Source organism: Sparus aurata, chromosome 20 (assembly GCF_900880675.1).
Source record: "Sparus aurata chromosome 20, fSpaAur1.1, whole genome shotgun sequence".
Lineage (NCBI taxonomy): Eukaryota > Metazoa > Chordata > Actinopteri > Spariformes > Sparidae > Sparus > Sparus aurata.
In genome coordinates, this window is record NC_044206.1 from 21,497,592 (window position 1) to 21,515,726 (window position 18,135).

At 41.2% G+C, this 18,135-nt stretch overlaps 1 protein-coding gene across 7 annotated transcripts in view; it reads left to right on the top strand.

The window, feature by feature from the left end:
* Window positions 1-18,135, top strand: part of LOC115571578 (corticotropin-releasing factor receptor 1) — a 67,807-nt gene that overhangs the window by 13,175 nt on the left and 36,497 nt on the right. The gene's annotated exons all lie outside the window — the stretch shown is intronic.

The window sequence follows — 18,135 nt, forward strand, 5'->3', positions numbered from 1 at the left end:
TGTGATAAGGAGGACGAGCGGTTCAGATTTATGTTCTTGGATTTGTCGGCAGCAGTTTTTATTCTTGAGGTCAAACCCGAAATTAACCGGCAACATCAAACGGATCCGCTCGGTGAATTTACATCTCTGCAGCTCTCTGTTCTCAAAAAAAAGGGCGAACATGATAGATATATATTTTTTAGACATTCTAGTTTGGTGAATAACCAAAATCCTGACAGTTGATTGGTCAGGATTAATCAGGATTGATCACCACAGTAATGGATTCATCCCCTGAGGACCAGTCATGGTCCTCAGGGGATGAATCCTCATTACTGTGGTGATCCTCTGACATTTGCTCTAGTGCCACCAGCAGATTGATATTTGTTTTATTGATCAAATTATCACGACACATTGCAGATTAAAGCGATGAGATTTGTTACAGACATTCATGATCCCCAGATGTTGAATCCTAATGACTTTGGTGATCCTCTGACTTTTGCACTAGCAGGTTATTATTTGTGGGGTTTTTTTTTTTTATCAAAATATCTCAACATACATCAGATTGAAACTCATCAATTTTTGAAAACATCATGGTCCCCAGAGGATAAATGCTAATGACCTTGTTGATCCTCCAACCCCTAGTGCCACCATTTTGCACAGACATTCATGATCCCCAGAGGATAAACCCTAATGTCTTTGGTCATCCTCTGACCTTCACTCTCTCAACACCAGCACTTTAATATATGCTGATATTTGTGTTTCTTCTTGGAATAACTCAACACATATCAACTGAATGTCATTAAATGTGGTACAGACATTCATAGTCCCCAGGGGATGAATCCTAATGACTTTGGTGATCCTTTGACCTTTACTCTCTCAACACCAGCACATTAATATTTAAGTTATTTAGCAAAATGTCTCAACACATATCAGATTAAAGCAGCTGAGTTTGTACAGACGTTCATGGTCCCCAGGGGATGAATCCTAATGACTTTGGTGATCCTCTGACTTTTGCAGAAGGGCAACCAGCATGTTATTTATTGTGTTTTTTACTTAAAAATCTCAACACAGATTGTTCGTTTGCAATCAAATGTGGCACAGACATTCGTGGTCCCCAGTGGATGAATCCTAAAGTGTTTGGTGATCCTCTCTCCCCGTTAGCGGGGTTTTATTCAAGGAAATCCAAATTTGTTTTTAAATGTACCATAAACACATCACGTTTCATTAAGCAAGTCAATAAATAATCATGTTAAATAACTGTAATCGACCAAATAATCATGATCATGATTGTTGCCATAATGGTGCCGCCTTATTATCTCTTTTATCACATTTTATTACACATTAAAGAGATGTTATTTCTGATGGATGACTTTGCATCCATGAAGCGTCTCATACTGCTCGATGTCTTGTGCCTGAACACAAACTAAAAGCACAATGTTGACATACTGATGTTAAGATCCTCCTCGTCTCCCAGTGTCTCGAACCAACGAGGAAAAAAATGCAAATTAAATTAGATAGCGTCGCCATCGTCTGTCATCTCAAATAGCAGTGATTGATAACCGTCTTAACCTTTACCTGATCTCATTATTATGAGATAAGAAGTCATGGTTCTGATTGATAGAAGTCATAATCAGAAGATAAGGCCTCACGTTGAAAGCAGACTGGTTCAGTAACAAAGATTCAAAAGATTATTTGAAGCTGAAAACGCTGAAAACTTCGATCTTTTTGAGGATTTTTTTTGCTGGAACATGATTGATAATTGGTATTTTATCAATTCACTGTTGAAACATAAACACAAGTCAAATCTAATATTATCAAACAATCACTTATGAGGCAGCTTGTGTGACGGTCACAGTTTGGTACGTCACATTATGTCACGATATTATTACCTCACATGTCAAGTTTGTTTACGTTTTGTCACGTTATATCACATAATTACACATCACATTATGTTACTTCATGTTGCATCATGTTACATTTAATCATGTCACGTTTTGTGATGTTACATCACGTTATGTCGCGTTATTACACATCACGTTACATCATGTGTCATCAAAGCATGTCAGATGATATCACATGATGTCACGTTAGGTTAATCATTTCATGTTTTGTAACGTTACATCACGTTATGTCACTTCATGTTACATCAAATCATGTCACGTTATATCACGTTATGTCACAATATGTCACCTTATGACATGTTGCATCATGTTACGTGAAATCATGTCACGTTATATCATGTTATGTCACAATATGTCACTTTATGACACGTTGCATCATGTTACGTGAAATCATGTCACGTTTTGTCACTTCAAGTCACAGTATGTCACATTTTGCCATGTATGTTACCCATGCTATGTTATGTCACGTCCCCTCACATGTCACGTTACGTTACCGAGGTTAAATTGTTTAAATCACGTCATGTACGTGAATTAAAACAAGCCAGCATTGATTTATGGATCCACATGCACAAAACCAACAGCACTCTCTCGGGTCAAATCCTGTGTTTGACCCGTTCATCCACCCTGACATCCTCCCTATGCGGACCACGCGGACCTCTCCTATGTCTTTATTAGACTGCCGTTAAAATAAAAAGTTTGATATTCAACCAAAAAATAAATAAAAATCTCCTGGCAGCGAGTCTCATCAAACGTGAATCTGCGGTCTGTGATGTGCATCTATCTGGGGCACTGCGGCACTCTGAAGGTAAAACAAACACCACAGAGGGGAAATACAGTAAACACAATTAAGTAAATTTAGGGAGATAAAAGCGAATGTGTTTCTTGGTAATTTAAAGTCGAAAACCCCCGCAGGACCCTGAGGGTGGGCGAGGGAGGGAGGGAGGGAGGGAGAGAGCCGGGCTATAATTCAGCTGCAGCTCGACAGTAATTTGACACTGCAAGGTTCATTTCACCTTCAGGATTAACGTAATCTCCATTCAAGCGTAGCCTAAAAGCCTAAAAAAGACTGCCCATCAGCTGACATTACCAGCGAAGGTCAACAGTGTCCAGGATGCAGCATGATGACAAGTTTACTCTCCCGGGATCCGACATACTGAACGCTAAAATCCTCCGTGGAATTGTTCCTGGAGGGAAGTCGTGGATAACAAATGAAGCAGAACTAGTTTAGGGTGTATTTTTAGCATGAATTTATTATTAAACAACATAAATATTTGATATTTTACACTGATGAGGTCAAAGGGAGAACGTTTAACGAAGCAGCCGACACCTCAGCCGTCACGTCCGGAACTAAATGTTCAGAAAAACAAATTTTTACTTCACAAAAGGGCCGTTTTTGTTTCAAAGGTAGAAAAAAAAAAAAAACACTGTGACCTCACAGACTTTTTTAAAAGACGTCTGTTTGGAACTTTTTCTCCTCCTCAAGGTTTTACATCCATCACGTGGAGCTGAAAGCACCAGGCTGTTATGTTAAGTGCTCTTCATGTGAACTCAAGGCTGCGAGAGCTTTCTGTTCACAATCAAGTTGTTCAGTAAACGGCAGCAACATTCAGACAAACAATCGGACTCAGCGGCGGAAAATAAATAAGTACGTTCACTCAAGTGCTCTTCTTCAGTGTGATTTATACTTCTGCTTCACTAATTCAGAGGGAGATATTTTATTTGACTCCAACCACTCCAACTGAGTTTGGTATTTAAATTCACTCAACCTCCAGCAGCTTCAACATTAATAGTTATACTGTAGTGATAATAGCTTTTGTACTTTGGGCACTTTTTTTATACTTTCTACTGTCGGCACAGCTCAGTCAGTCGGTTGGTCGTCCAGCCTGGAATATCTCAACAGCTCACAGATGGATTGTTATTAAATTTTGTTCAATCGTTCATGTTTCGTTCGGGATTATTTCTAATAACTTTGGTGATTATCTGAAGTCGTACTCAGCAAAAAATCGAAAAGAAAATCGCTTTTTTTTGCTCTGAATTGTTTTTTACAGCAGCCCTAATTGTCTCCGGTAAGACAGACAAAATAAATACTTAAAATGTCTAAAGTTAAAGGGCACATTAGGCAAAATAACTTTATTATTGTAATTAAATTTGTTATTCATTACCGTCTGGCAGCATCTGAATGTTGTTATGGTGGAGCTCGCTTTAACAAATCAATGTATTCATACTGTAGTTTTCACGTTTGACAGAAAATCTGGATCTGTGAAGTAAAAGTTCCTCAAATTATTATCTTAAACTCTACTCGAGTACTGAAAACTGTCAGAAACTGTAGGAGCCTGTGATTCTTCCTGTCAGACTTCATATATTCCTGCGACTTTGGCCGGTTTCAGCGGAGTCACAAGGTTTTTATAAATCTGCTCCACTTCACATTCTTCCCTTGTCTATTCTCAAAAAATGAAAAATTCGGCTGTGTCTTTTCTCCCCTCGAGACCAGCCGAGACTTCAATCATGAGAAGCAAACTTCAGCCTACTTCTCGTGTAGAGTGTGTGACGTTTGAAGATTTCAGCTCAGAGCAGCAGCGTTTGTTTGTTTGTTTGTTATTTGTACCTTTGTGGACTATTAGAAGCTCATCTTGAATGCAAATAATCCAACATCCTCTGATTAATACCTTTCCGACTCGAGTACAAGTAATAATATTGTAAAGAAAATACTCCATTACAAGTTGTTTCAGCTGCAGTGGCCGTAACTCTCGAGCTGTGTCCTCGTGTTTTACCGTTCTTAGTAATTTATTTGTTGTCTTGTATTCCTGACTAATCACTATCCTCCTCGTAACTCACCTGCCAGCCTCCTCGCCGGCCCACCAGCAGCCAGCTCTCTCCGGCCTCCTGATTCATCCACCCTGCTCCGGCCGATCCGGCCCTCTTGCCCCTCGGTCTCAGCGGCCGACTCACACCACCTCCATTCTCTGCCGCCCTTCTAATAAATCCACTTAATTCATCTCACTCCTGAGGCTGAGTCTGCGTTCGGGTCCACGCTGCTAAATCACAACACTGTCTGAAAAAACTGAGTCATGTTGTGACTCCAGGAGAAAATGAAACCTGATTTCATAAAACACTTGGAGCAAATTGGTTTCAAGTGAAAACAGACGGTAATGTTCTGAGTGGATCTGTGGACATGTTTCGAGGAAGAGAACTCAATTATGCACTAAAATGACTTGATTAGAAGGAGATTTCTGCCGGGAACAAACCATCAGATGATTTTGTACCATTCTTCTTTTCATGCTTACATACTTCTAATCCACAGCCTTTATTTTGAAAAGTCTAGTAACTCTTTACAACGACTTTTACATTAAAACATTTTTGTTTGTAAGCACGTGGACGACTGGAATGACTATTTGATTAACTAATAATTGGCCGAGTGAAAGGAAATAAATTGCATCTACTATCATGTTTTCAAATGAGCGGATTTGGGCTAATCATTTGAATTGAATTAAGTAATTCTGAGGAATGAACAAACAAACAAATCAATCAATCTAATCAGCCGAACATCATGCTAATATAGCTTTTTGCCCCTGTTAGCTACCAAGCTTTCTATTTCACTGTTAGCAAACGGGCTAGCTCAGATTTCTCTCTGTTAAATAATTATTTATGGACTGAAACTAGAGCAAAAAAAAGAAACTAGAAAGCTCTCAGAATTATCTTGACTGCTAAGTGTGAGCGTGTTATGAGCTAGTTAGCATAACGGGTAGCTTTCCAGTTAGCCCAAAGTAGTTTGCTAGGTAGGCTAGCTCACCACATTCAAGTTTCTAGATATTTGATGTAAGACTTCATGCATTAACTTCTTGGTGTGACACATTTTTAAGAGTTTATTTTCTGATTTCTTTTTTGCAAAACAAACAGTCAAATCAGGAAAACATCATGCTAGTGCAGCTTTTTGCCCCGTTAGCTAACAAGCTGTCTAACTGACTGTTAACAAGAGAGCTAGCTCAGACAGCACGTCCTCCTCATTAAAATATTCTTTATTGAATGAAATGAGAAAAAAATGTCAGTAACAGTCCAGTTCAGAGAAGATAATGTGACTGGCGAGTGTTAGCATGTTCCTAGCTGGTTAGCATGTTAGCGGTTCAGCTAGTAGTTAACCAGGGAGCTCACTACACCACAGAGGATGTTTTACTGCAATTACTTTGAATACTTCAAGTACATTTTCCCGATTTAGATACTTTTACTTAAGTAACAGTTTCAATACAGTATCTTTATTTGTAACAGAGTATTTTTACAGTGTGAGTACTTTTATTCAAGTAAATAATCTGATTGCTTTCCCCAACACTGATTGTGGTGGAGTAAAAAAATGTCCAATATTTCCCTCTGAACTGAAGTAGAGTAGATAAATTATGTAGCACTTGAGTAAATGTACTTTACTCAAGTACTTTCCATTATTTACAGTATCAGAGGTCATTTGCTCACCAATAGGCGTTAAAGAGAACCCATTTTCTGCCTGATGAAAACTGTGAGAGAGTTTAATCTCCTCTCAGATTACTGCAGTAGTAACACTCACACAGCAGTACTCCTCTTTCTCATATTTATTTTTTCTCCCACGGGTTCAGTGTATCATCTGATGTCTCCCTCTCTGTTTATTTCAACACATTCCTGCGACTGAATGGATCGACTCATTTTAACCACAAGCACATGCTCGACATAATCTCTTGGGTTTGAAAACACTTTCCCACATTTTATTGCAGTTTAGAGACTCGGCCGTTCGGCTGAAGCGTTGAGATGCGATGCCTTTAAATTTTAAAAGTCGACGTGCCTCGCAAACCAAAATAGTCACACAGAATGTGGAGAGACGGGCCAAATGAGCGAGTCTCCGCTCCGCGTCACTGGTGAATGATTTGCACAGAGCTGAGACGATATATTTATTTATTTTAAGGCACTTTTAATGCAAATTTTCATGAAATGACACAGCTCCAAAAACAAAACTTTAGCTATTACCCTTGATGAGAAAATATCTTAGACTTGCAGACACAGTTATAAGTGAAATGGAGGAATATCTGCAACCTGTGATGCGTGGAGGACCAACGCTGCCACATCAGTACATAAATAAATAAATAAATGATTCAATTAATTCAATAAATTGTTATGATATTAAAGCAATAACAATATGTGACTTAAATTGATATTTTCTATTTTGATTTGCGTCTGTATTTATCTGTCACAATTCAGAATCAAACTACCTGAGAGGTTGATTTGTTGTCTTATACCTTGAATTAAAATATGCCTGGAGGAAATAAAACACAAATAAGACTTGTAGGATTCTGGATTAATACGGTTATTTGTGTTCTCCAGCAGATTAAAACTGTATTTTCTCAGCGATACACGTTGTATAAGTTCCATTACAAAATCAGACGGAGGACAATGGTTTATTAAAAATAAATAAAATACTCAGTTGCCCGTGGAAACCACTTTAAGAAGGTTATTATGACAGGAGTTGCTTATTTTGAACCAAGACTGCATGAAAAACAGCAGTAAGATAAGAACAAAATGAAATAAAGATGAAAGCAACACATAAATAATTATGAAAAACATTTGATTCCGACTCGTCTCTCCTTTCAGAAAAGATCTGAAACACGTCCGCAGTCAGAAGCGTCCACGAACACTCACCGCTTTATTTTCGGTGTGTTATTTTTGGCGCTGGAGTAAAAGGTGTGAATTACAGCGGGGACGGGGCAGACGTGTAGTACTGTGATTTATGGACTGTGTTGCCCTTATTTTAGCCTGAGAGGAGGACGGCAGTCACTGCTCAGGGCTGAAATATCTCCTGACACTATCTGCTGCATTTTTGGACGAAACGATAAATTAAAGGTCCGGTCTTGTTTTGATTATTTGCAGCTTTAGATGCGATAAATACTGTGAAAGCATCAACATGTTTAATCCACTGAGAAAAACGCACAAAGCATTTATTCAAACGACGCCTTCAAACGAGCTGTCAGCACCTCTGTGATGTTGTGATGTCACGGCTGTACAGCCATGGTGGGCGGTGCCTGCTTGGGCCTTTGAAAGCTGACCAATCAGAGGACGGGGGGCCTTAAAGAGACAGGCACTCAAACAGACGTTCAGACAGAGGGTGAATAGAGGTGCTGCAACAATGGACAGTATGAGAAGAATCATGTGTTTTTTTAATATTCAAGGATGTAAACATTTTCTAGAAGACACCCAAAGTAAAAACAGGAACCCTAAAAATGAGCATAATATCTAAACATGTTATCATTTGATCATTATGACGTCATAATCAAAGATTGATAGATACTTAATTGATCCTGAGGGCAATTTAGGCCAAGTGGACACCATTGTTTGTGAAGATAAACATGAAAATATGTTATAATTTATCAATTATTGTACTTATTATTGACATAGGAGGTTGAATGTATGTCTAGTAGTGTTTATATCTCATATTCTTACATAGATGAATATATAAACACAGGAAACAGTATTTGTACTTTCTTTGCTGCTACTAGCTCAACTACTGGTAGCACTGTTTCTAATACCAGCACTACTATTATTAATGAGAAGAAGAAGAAGAAAATAGGTAATGGCATTTATTGATTCTTTTACATATTTACCAAAAAATGTGCTTCTAAAACATTCACATGAAGAAACATTTAATATTGCCTTTATATTAAATGAATGTAAAAAGATGAAGTTTTTATTCATTATAAAATAATAATCATTTCAATAAAGCCAGCCAGCATTTTAGCCATGCTTTTATTATTTCAAATAATATGAATATTTAGATTATATCAAATTAAAGTAGATAGTAAGCTGCACATTCTGTAAGTCCTTAAATAAACAATGTTTAAGTGCTTATCACAGTGAAGCACAATAAGCCAGAGGAAGTATTAGCAGTAGTAATAGCAGTGTAAGTAGTATTAGGACAATATTAAGTGGCTTTAGGTGGAGGCAGTGAGTGGCTCTAAAAGCCTGAGTGGTTGTAGCTGCTGGTCTCAGATCCAGAGGGAGATTACTGCAGAGTTCAGGTCGACGAGTGCACGAGTCAGCGTCCCTGTTTGTTCGAGGCGCTGGTGCAGAAAAGAAAGCCAAAGATCCGCAGCATATTTCAGCTGCAGCTCGACTCTGAAGCCAGAGACAAATCCGCGACAAGATTTACAGACGAGTAAAAAAGATCTTAAATTGGATTCTGAGACTCGCTGCAGCGAAGAGGAAGAGTGATGTGAATTCTTGTTTCTGCTCCAGTTACAGAACAAAATGAAGCAGACGAAAAAAAAAAACCTCACAAATATTAAGTCGGATCCGACCTCGTCGCGACCCGTCGGAGATATTAAACTTTATTCACAGCAGAACATTCACAAGATTACTGAAGGAGGAAAATGATGCAGCCGCACAGACGGAGAGGTGAAATTAAGCAGCAAAAATTATTTGATTATTTGACTACTTGTTTCATCTTAACTGGTTTAATTTATATCAAAACATCATGCTGAGGCTGTCAGACAGCCTGAAAACAGTGGAGCATTAATAGAGTAAATGTACTAAGTTACATTCCACCGCTGCAGCTCCCGGCTGGATGTTTGTGGCCGATGAAGTTACAACATGTTCGCTATAAATAAACTGTTGCAGCTAAAAATAGTGAACAGAAGCAAATCCATTATGCCTGAGCTCGTTCGCAGTAGCGCTGTTAAACTGCACTTCGGTGAATCTGGACTTCTGGATTTTCCAAATTAGTCGGCGACAAACCCACAGACGTGTGTGGTTTCAGTCAGTTTATCAACCTAATCCTATCAGGAAAGATCAATACATCACTGGCCTCCATTAACCCGTCAGGTCCAGAGTCCCCTGTAAGTGAATCAGGGCTGTAGACTGAGTCACAATCATGTTAGCTTACATACAGATTGTCTTTATTAATAATGTGATTTCAAAGTGTTTACATCTAAATTCATCTAAAATATATGTAAAGTGTTGTTGTTATCAGCTGTGTGTTTCTACAGTAAACCCTGGGCTAGTAGAAGTGCAGTGTGAACCGTGAAGCCCTGGGCTGATGTTGACCCGGGTTAACATTCTGTGTGAAAAGGGGCTAACTGTTAGCTTGTGGGGCTAAGGGTGATCCTGGGCCAAGAATATACAGTGTGAAAATCCCTTTAAGTGGACCAACCCTGACTTCAGCTCAGGGATCGCTGGCCCTGCTCCCAAGCAGCGTTATCCTTAAGCTGCAGGGTGATCCCCCTTAAACAGGGCTAAAGTTTACAGACTGCTCACACTTAAGGGCTACAATTGGAAAAAAAGTAGGGCAATGAAGGTTTTTCAATGTTTAAATCTAAAGCAGGATCTGTGGTTCTTCTCCTTGCATGCACGTTACCAGGAGAGCTATTTATCAGCTTTATCTCACGCTGTGTTTTAGTCATCCAACCTTGGAATATGAGCCTGCTTGATGGAGGCCGGATGAACAAAACATGGTGTGAAATAGAGAAGATAAATAGCTCTCCTGGTAAAGTACATGCCTCATTCAGACTACTGAGGTTCAGATCCTCGCTGTGGTGTTGGCTGCATGGAGCAAACGTTGGCCGTCATAAAAACTTCAATTTTGAACCACTTCACTTGGACATCACTAATGAACGATGAAAAGACGTCAAACAAACTTTAATTCTGGACGGCAAAGACGCTGGATTGACGTCTTTTGCATTTTTGCTTTTGCTCAGTGGGTTTTAAAAGAAGTTTAAATCAAAACTTATATCTGGAGAATCACCAGATGCCAACATCTATTCTGGTAATAAGGTTTCAGATATCATTAAAACTCATTACCTTCCAATCATTACACTTCGCGATATCTCATTTGTGCTGAAGAAAGATGATAAATAAATGAGCTGTCTTCATAATGCGAGACGGGTGAAGAAATACCAGCGCAGAAAGTCCAAGCTGCACTTGAGTTAACCTTCTCGCCGAGACGGAGAAAGAATCCCTAATTGGAGCGATCGCCACACGCTAATCGTGCTAATCATCGCAGCCTCCTCGATACGCCTGATGCTCACTCAGCTGATTGCAGCGTGTTGTCAAGCATATGCACGGAGGGGATGACAGACGTCCAGCGGCCGTTGTCCAGACCGCTCAGCCGCCGATTGGTGACAGACCCTCGCGGCGCCGCACGCCCTCCTCTGGGCCCGTGACTCAGCCCGGCGTGGCTATCTTTGCACATCTTGCCACCCGGAAACCCCTTCACAACACAATGCCAAGCTTGACTTTCCCCTAAAGGTCCCCAGAGGGAGGCCAGTGGATTCTTGTGTGTGTGTGTGTGTGAACGCGCTCTGTTTGTGTGGATGCACATTTCCCCGACTTGCTGTGAGTTGTCGGGTCTTGAGCCAGTCACAGCGGATAGAGGCTGAAGGGGAGGTGGTTTTATTTAGAGAAGTGCTGCCGGTCAGCGGGTTGGCGAAACCCCTCACCCCGACTCACCCCGACTCCCCCTCCTGCTCACTCACAGGGAACGCAATGCATCCGCTTGTTGAATGAGCTTCGGCGGCGCATCCGTTGAATATTAATACATGTGCGGGGGGGGAAACTTCAAAGACAGGAAAGAAATCTGAGGGGGAAAGATGTGGACGCGATTGTGTGAAAAGTAGCTACCTGTGCTTCTGCCTCACAGTCAGAAGAAGGAAAGTAGATTATTCCCGTCTCTTCAGAGCGCCGTCCAAAAACAGTCAAACCCTCGAGGTGTCTGCAGAACCAAACAGAAGTGAGCCAGAATACACACCCAGCGTGAACACTGGCATCTATTCCCCTCAGTCCAAACCGCCTACGACTGCTCACGAGGCGCTCCGTCTTCCAGTAGCTGGATGAATTTAACAAGACTTTTCTTTTTTTTTTTAATGAAAATGAGCTGGCAGCGAAGCTTTCCATGAGCAGCCGGCACGCATGTTTTTTCAGAGCACAGGTACGGCTGCTCGTCTCAATACTTGTCATTATTTCGGCGTGGAAGTGTTTGGGAGAGGTGGAAAGTGTCAGTGATGGCGCTGCAGTCTGGTTCGACTCAGAGACGGTCTTTAGTTTGGGATATATGAGTCGTTAGTGGAGAGATTTGTTTGTGAAGGAGAGAGACGAGAGTTACATAAGGATTAATTCCACTTTTGACAGTGGTGGAGGAAGCATTCAGACCCTCTACTGTAGTAAAAGGACTAATACTACACTGTGAAAACACTTTGTTCAAGTGAAATGTGAGAATTATCAATAAAATATCCTAGTTTGTGACAGTTTCCTTCACCGCAACGAATCGAAGCTGCCAGAAGGGGAATGTTGTGTTTTCTTACTCCACATGGCAAAAATCAGTGTCCTATGATCCACTGAGGTGCCACAGTCGGACCGCAAACAGCAACAGCGATGAATTATGGTCCACAGGTGGTCCAGATCTGGTAGCCAGGACACGGTTTCCCATGACATAAGCATGCGTTCTGGGCCAGAACAAGCCAAACAGTTGGCTGATCCTCGCCCCGCAGGCTCGACCGACCTTGTTGATGCCGTTGTGCGAAATATTTTTCATACAAAACATATTCTGAAGTTCTCGCTGAACTCCTTTAAAGAAAACGTCTCCCTCTCGTCAAGTGGTTTTACCACTAACTCCCGGGAGACAGTCAGGGGTAGGGGAGCGAGGAATGAGGCCGGCGAACGTGACGGAATGTTACGTGGATGAATCTCGAATACGAGAAAATGCGATCCAGATGAGTACGACTGTATACACAGGTTCAGCTTTTTCTCTACAGCTGCAACACGACGGATTCTTCCAGCGAACGATGAGAGTACTTCACTGTCGCTGGTGGTCGTTTGGTATTTTCTTCTTCTGACCAAATCAGTTCTGTCTCCTTGAAATCTCATTAATATTCTACTCATTTGCAGCGGCAACCGGGGAAAAAAGCTAAAACCTACTGCCGACTCAATTATGTTTTCTGTTAGAATAATAAGAAAATGTTAATCAGCACACCGAACTTGCAAAAATGTGAAATGTTCGCTCACAAAATAGACGATTAAATTTTTTGTTTCCTGCCGAAAACGACTTGCAGCATCAAAAGGAAGAAGCGAGATGTCTCACTCCCGAGCAACTTCGGCTACCAGCTCCGGAAAAAAACGTGTCTGAATCAGAACATTATTAATTAGACTTTTTTTGTTCACCTTCTTCTAGAAGCACTCTGATGAGGTTTACGATCTGCTGCTTTCTACGTCCTACCTGCCCGTTTTTCCGGCACGTTCATGAAAAAAAACGGGGAGGAAAACTAGTCCGCCGTAAGGAGCCGACTGCTGATAACTTGTGGGTTTACTCCTGTTTTAAAAACCTGCATGTACAAGATGATTTCAGTGTATAAGTGATACAGGACACATGGTTGTTCTTAATTCTGTCGATATCTTCCTGCAACACTAATAATCTTTCTGTAAAAAAATATCAAAAGACGCAATTTTCTCTAATTTTCTCTAAAACAAATGCTTTATTAATGAACCCTCTAAAGTGTGCTCTGTAGGATGTGTAATGAAGGAAGTATTAGTCAAAAATAGAATCAAAGAAAACTTGGACGGATCCATAATCTCAGCACAGAACTTTTCAGAGGCTCCGAGCTTCTATCAACAACGACTGAACCGCATAAAGAGGCGTCGCGTCACAGCTCAGGTTCCCACCGTCGGTCCTGCTCGACGGAACTTGCATTAAAAAAACCATTAATTTAGCGCAGATAATATGTTATTTTCTCCTCCGCTGCTGCTGCCGTGTTTTTAATTAGCTGCTCAGAATGCACAGAGGAGGAAGATCCGTCTTAGCTGCAGCCATTGATCCGATGTGTTGGAGTGCTGAGCAAGTGTGACTAAATTTGGGTCAGCATATTCACCGGTGAGAAAAAAAAAAAAAACTGCAACATTTCCGCTCTGTTCTGCATTTTTTCCTCTGCGGAGAGGACGCGCTGTAAATGATCTGTATTACCGAGCCGCGTGTTTGTTCTGCTTGGAAATAAAAATGAAAAGAGGATCGTTTAGCCTCCGGGGTTTTGGAAACGCGCCCGTGTTCCATCCGCATGTATCTCCAGCTCCTGTTTCCACAGGGAGGATTTAGCACCTGGCACGGCCCGGCCGCTGTTTTTAACACCCATTCAGAAACAACAATGGCCCAGTCGCTAAGCAAAGATTAAAACTCGTGTGTACTATGTAGCGTGCTTCCCTTCAAACAATGAAATCCTCCATGAGCCGACCAAGATGCTCCACGGACAAACCTGATCTCCGTTAATAGATCTCCTGGAAAAATCACCACTTTGGCAGCAGTTCCTAAATGACATCAGCAGTTATTTTAGGGACCTTCAGCTCGTGACCGCGTACAACTGCCGTTTTACGACGCTTTCAGCGGCCCATTCTCTGCGGCGCTGCAGCGCTGCAGGAGAAGTGCCGCCGCAGTGTGAGTGAAGTGTACAGTAACAGCATAAAAAAGGAGGCGTTCAGTCCGAACACGTGCTCCTCAAAGTGCACCCTGGAACTTTTTAATGAAGTGAGAGAGAGACGGATGTTTCCAGGAGAACCTCAGGAGCTGGCCTCCGTCCCAACGCGACCACGCGAGTGCTGAGCTGGACATGTTCTGTTCATTTACGGTATTTAACTCAGTACATTAAAGGAGGTGCTGCACATTTGGGATAGTTTTTCACTTTCTTTCTCAGAATGAGAGGAGAGAATCGATATCAGTCTCATGTCTGCACGTCAAAGAGGCGATATGTAGGAATCTTAGTTTCGAACATTCAAAGATTTACTAAAATCATCAACAGACAGTGAAAAAAACCTTTATTTATCACGTCTATGCGTTGTGTTGCAGAGATTTGTAAACACCGACACTCTCCTGTTCTCTGAGCTCCCGGTCCGGACCACAAGCTCCACGGCTAGCTGAGCTAACTAGCTAACAGCAGGTTCAGCTAGCAGCAGTTAGATTTCACTATGGGGATTTGTTGTAGAAAGGTTGACAGGTGACCAATTCTCACATATTGCACCACAACACTGAGGCTGAATGCCACCACAGATTCTGAGTCAGGAGGTGATTAGCCTAGCTTAGCGTAAAGACTGGAAGCAGGGGGAAACAGCTAGCCTCGCAGTCTCAGAGCAAAAAATAAGCAAAAAATAATAATGGCTGCCGTAGCACCAAACTGCGAGCGGTTTCCTGAATTCACACGTTTATGTATTTTAAACAGAATACTGCACCTATCTTTGTACAGTCCAGGTTGTATAATGATAATTAAACTGACCTTGAATTCTGCAACGTGCACTTTGTTTAAAATGCGTCCGTATTTGGCTTCTAAACACTGAACAGATGTTTGCCATTAAACATAATTTCCCCTAAAAGAAAACACACACACACTGTTGTTGTTCTTCCTTTCAGTTTATACTGGGATTAGACCAACCAGTTAAAACATGTTAATTAGTGCGCTGCAGAGGTGTTGGATTGTGTGTCGTTGGAGAGCGTCAGCCTCAACCTCAAACATTTGCCTCTCGTGTATTCCAGCCCAAAAGGAAACAGACGACTGCTGCAAACAACTAGTAATCCAAACAACAGTGATGCTGCCAGAGTGTCGTCTGGGTATTAAATCCACTCTAATTTAATTCAGCTGTAAAACACCCTAATGCACTCTGGCAGCAAACAAAATCAGAAAACACGAGACGGAGACAAATCCAGTGACATTTATTCTTTGTCGTGAGCTAGTAGAGTTTATACTGTGTGTTTTTATAAGGTTTAGCAGTATTTTGTGTTTATATGTCGCCACACAGTCCTGTACCTGACCTGTTAGAGCTGCAGGTGAGTGCACGTCTCTGAAGAATGTACTATTGTGTTTCGACCTGTTCACCCATTCACTGGTTGAAGGAATTGTTCCGGCGTTCGGGGAAGTCCTCGTGTTCGCTTTGTGCCGAGAGTAAGATGAGAAGATTCCTCTCCTGTCGAGCTGTGAGAGTTTTTTTTTTCTTTTTTTTTTTTTTTTTACCTCACTCAGATATCACATTTCACATTTTTCTTTCATATCCAGCTCCTGTGTTCTTCATTCCTTCCTAAAAATAATCATTTAAAGGTTTAATGTGATTTTATTAGTTTTACAAGAGATAATATCCTCAGTGTTACTGTGCATGTAAACTGTTGTTAGTTACAGTATGTCGAAAACCACAAATTACCATTTTAATATTTCTGTTCACGTATGGTTGGCTAGCTGTTTCCCCCTGATTCCAGTCTTTATGCTAAGCTAAGCTAACGAATTGAGTGTGTCTGATCCCATCTTATCAGAATGAGTCATGCTAAAACGCTACGTAGCTTCCAAAAACGAAGGGTAAATACAATTAACATTACGCACTAAGCTAAGTTACCGTAGTTACTTCACTTTTCAGTTTCATACATATCATTAATCATACTTACCATTTGTTTTTGTGGTGTCATTTCAGATCACTTAAACAATCACCTCTGTGTCTTAGGTAACCGTTAGCTTGCTGCTCAATGTAGCAGCAGCGTTAGCCTCATTTTCAGAGCTGAGCTAACGTGACGGCGCTACAACCCCTCCGTGCTCGGAGGAGCTGCCAAAAATCAAAGTGACTGACGTGGCGAGCAGTAAAGCTCCAACCGCACTGATTATAAACCTGACAGCGTTTTTATTTTAGTAGCCCGCTAAGTAATTATCAAAACCAGTGACGAGCAGCTAACTTGATGATGAAAGAGTGTAGTGACCGTTACGTTTGGAGACACAGGTGACGTTACGTAGAGCTGACAGGATGCAGACAGACGTGTCATTTTTATAACTTTGGATGCAAAGAAAACTGACTGACACGCATCCTTTTATCTGACTGTCAGAGAAAAAGCAAATATTCCTCCAACTTCTCCCGATTTGCCACACATTTCATCCTGATCTGAAAACGGGGTCTGCAGGCCGGAGCACTGAAGCGAATGGAAACAATAGTAATCCTCACAAAAGTACGACTGCTACTGTAACTAACAGGTCATAAAACGGTGCCTGGGCATTAAATCCACCTTAATTTGACTCAGCTGTAAAACTTCTTTCACCTTTTTCCCCATTCAAACGACGCCAAAAGATAATTTCACTGTAAAAGGAACACAAAGAGGGTTATTGACGAGCGACTTAATTTTGCTTACTACGTAAAAAGAAATATCTTCAGAGACACGTCCGCTCTTTGTTATCAGACGTCAGGACACATTCGGTCTGTTTTTTATGGAGAGGTTTAACGGCCATAAATCGCTCTGTGTTCCCGTGCCAGAACGAATCTATCTCAAGGTCACGCTGCTTAATTTGAAGGCTCCACCGTTTATACCTTTAAGCTTCTGGCTCTCCATGTCGACTGTGACATCTCATTGTTTGGGCCTGTTTTTGTTTTTTGCTTCCACACATTTGGCTGGTGGAGCTGAAAGAAAAACGTCCACTGCTCTTTGTTTTGTTTTTTGTTTTTTAAATGCGTGCTTCCTAAATAAAGTGACTTCAGCGTTGTGACTGCGATCCATGCAAGTTATTTTTGTGACGATGAGCCCGGAGGGGAAGCTGTCCGACCGCGCAGCATCGTGTGAATATGATTTGAATAAAAACGAGGAGGTGATGTGTTTTGTCTGCTTTCCAGTGCACTGAAATAAAGATTGTCACAAGTCCGACTGAAGAAAATTGAGCTTAAAATCCTCAAAAAGACAAAATATTTGGAAACATTTATTCCTAAATCCCATCATGAATCTAATGAATTTAACAAAACTGTGAATCGTGTCTGTAGTTTGTTCCAGAAACTTTGTTAGTCTTAACTTTTGACTTTGACATAATCCTCCGCAGACGGGTTTTAAAGCTCTCTAGGATATTCCGTCGGGGGGTTAAGGGAATATCACGAGCTAGGTAATCTTGATCGGGGATGACAGCCCCCTTACACTGTCAACATGCTATTTTTACCCAGCTCATTGCACATTATTGCCCTCAGGCGACCCAATCCAAACCATTTCATCTCTTACCCCCCCCCCCCCCAAAAAACATTTCTCATTACTAAAACGTGCATTTAGGGTGATCGGCCCTCATCTCAGGTCACTTTCGTGCTGATGAGGATTCAGTTAATACAAGGATTTGTTTTTCCATTTCGGGGTTTAACATCCAAAAACAGAGCTCGTCTGCAACGTGGACGGTTTTAAAACCTGAAATCAGAACAATTCCAAATGGACTTATGGACTCAGACTGGTGGTTATAAACGATAAACGACTATGGAGAGGAGAGGTGTTCCTCCCTAT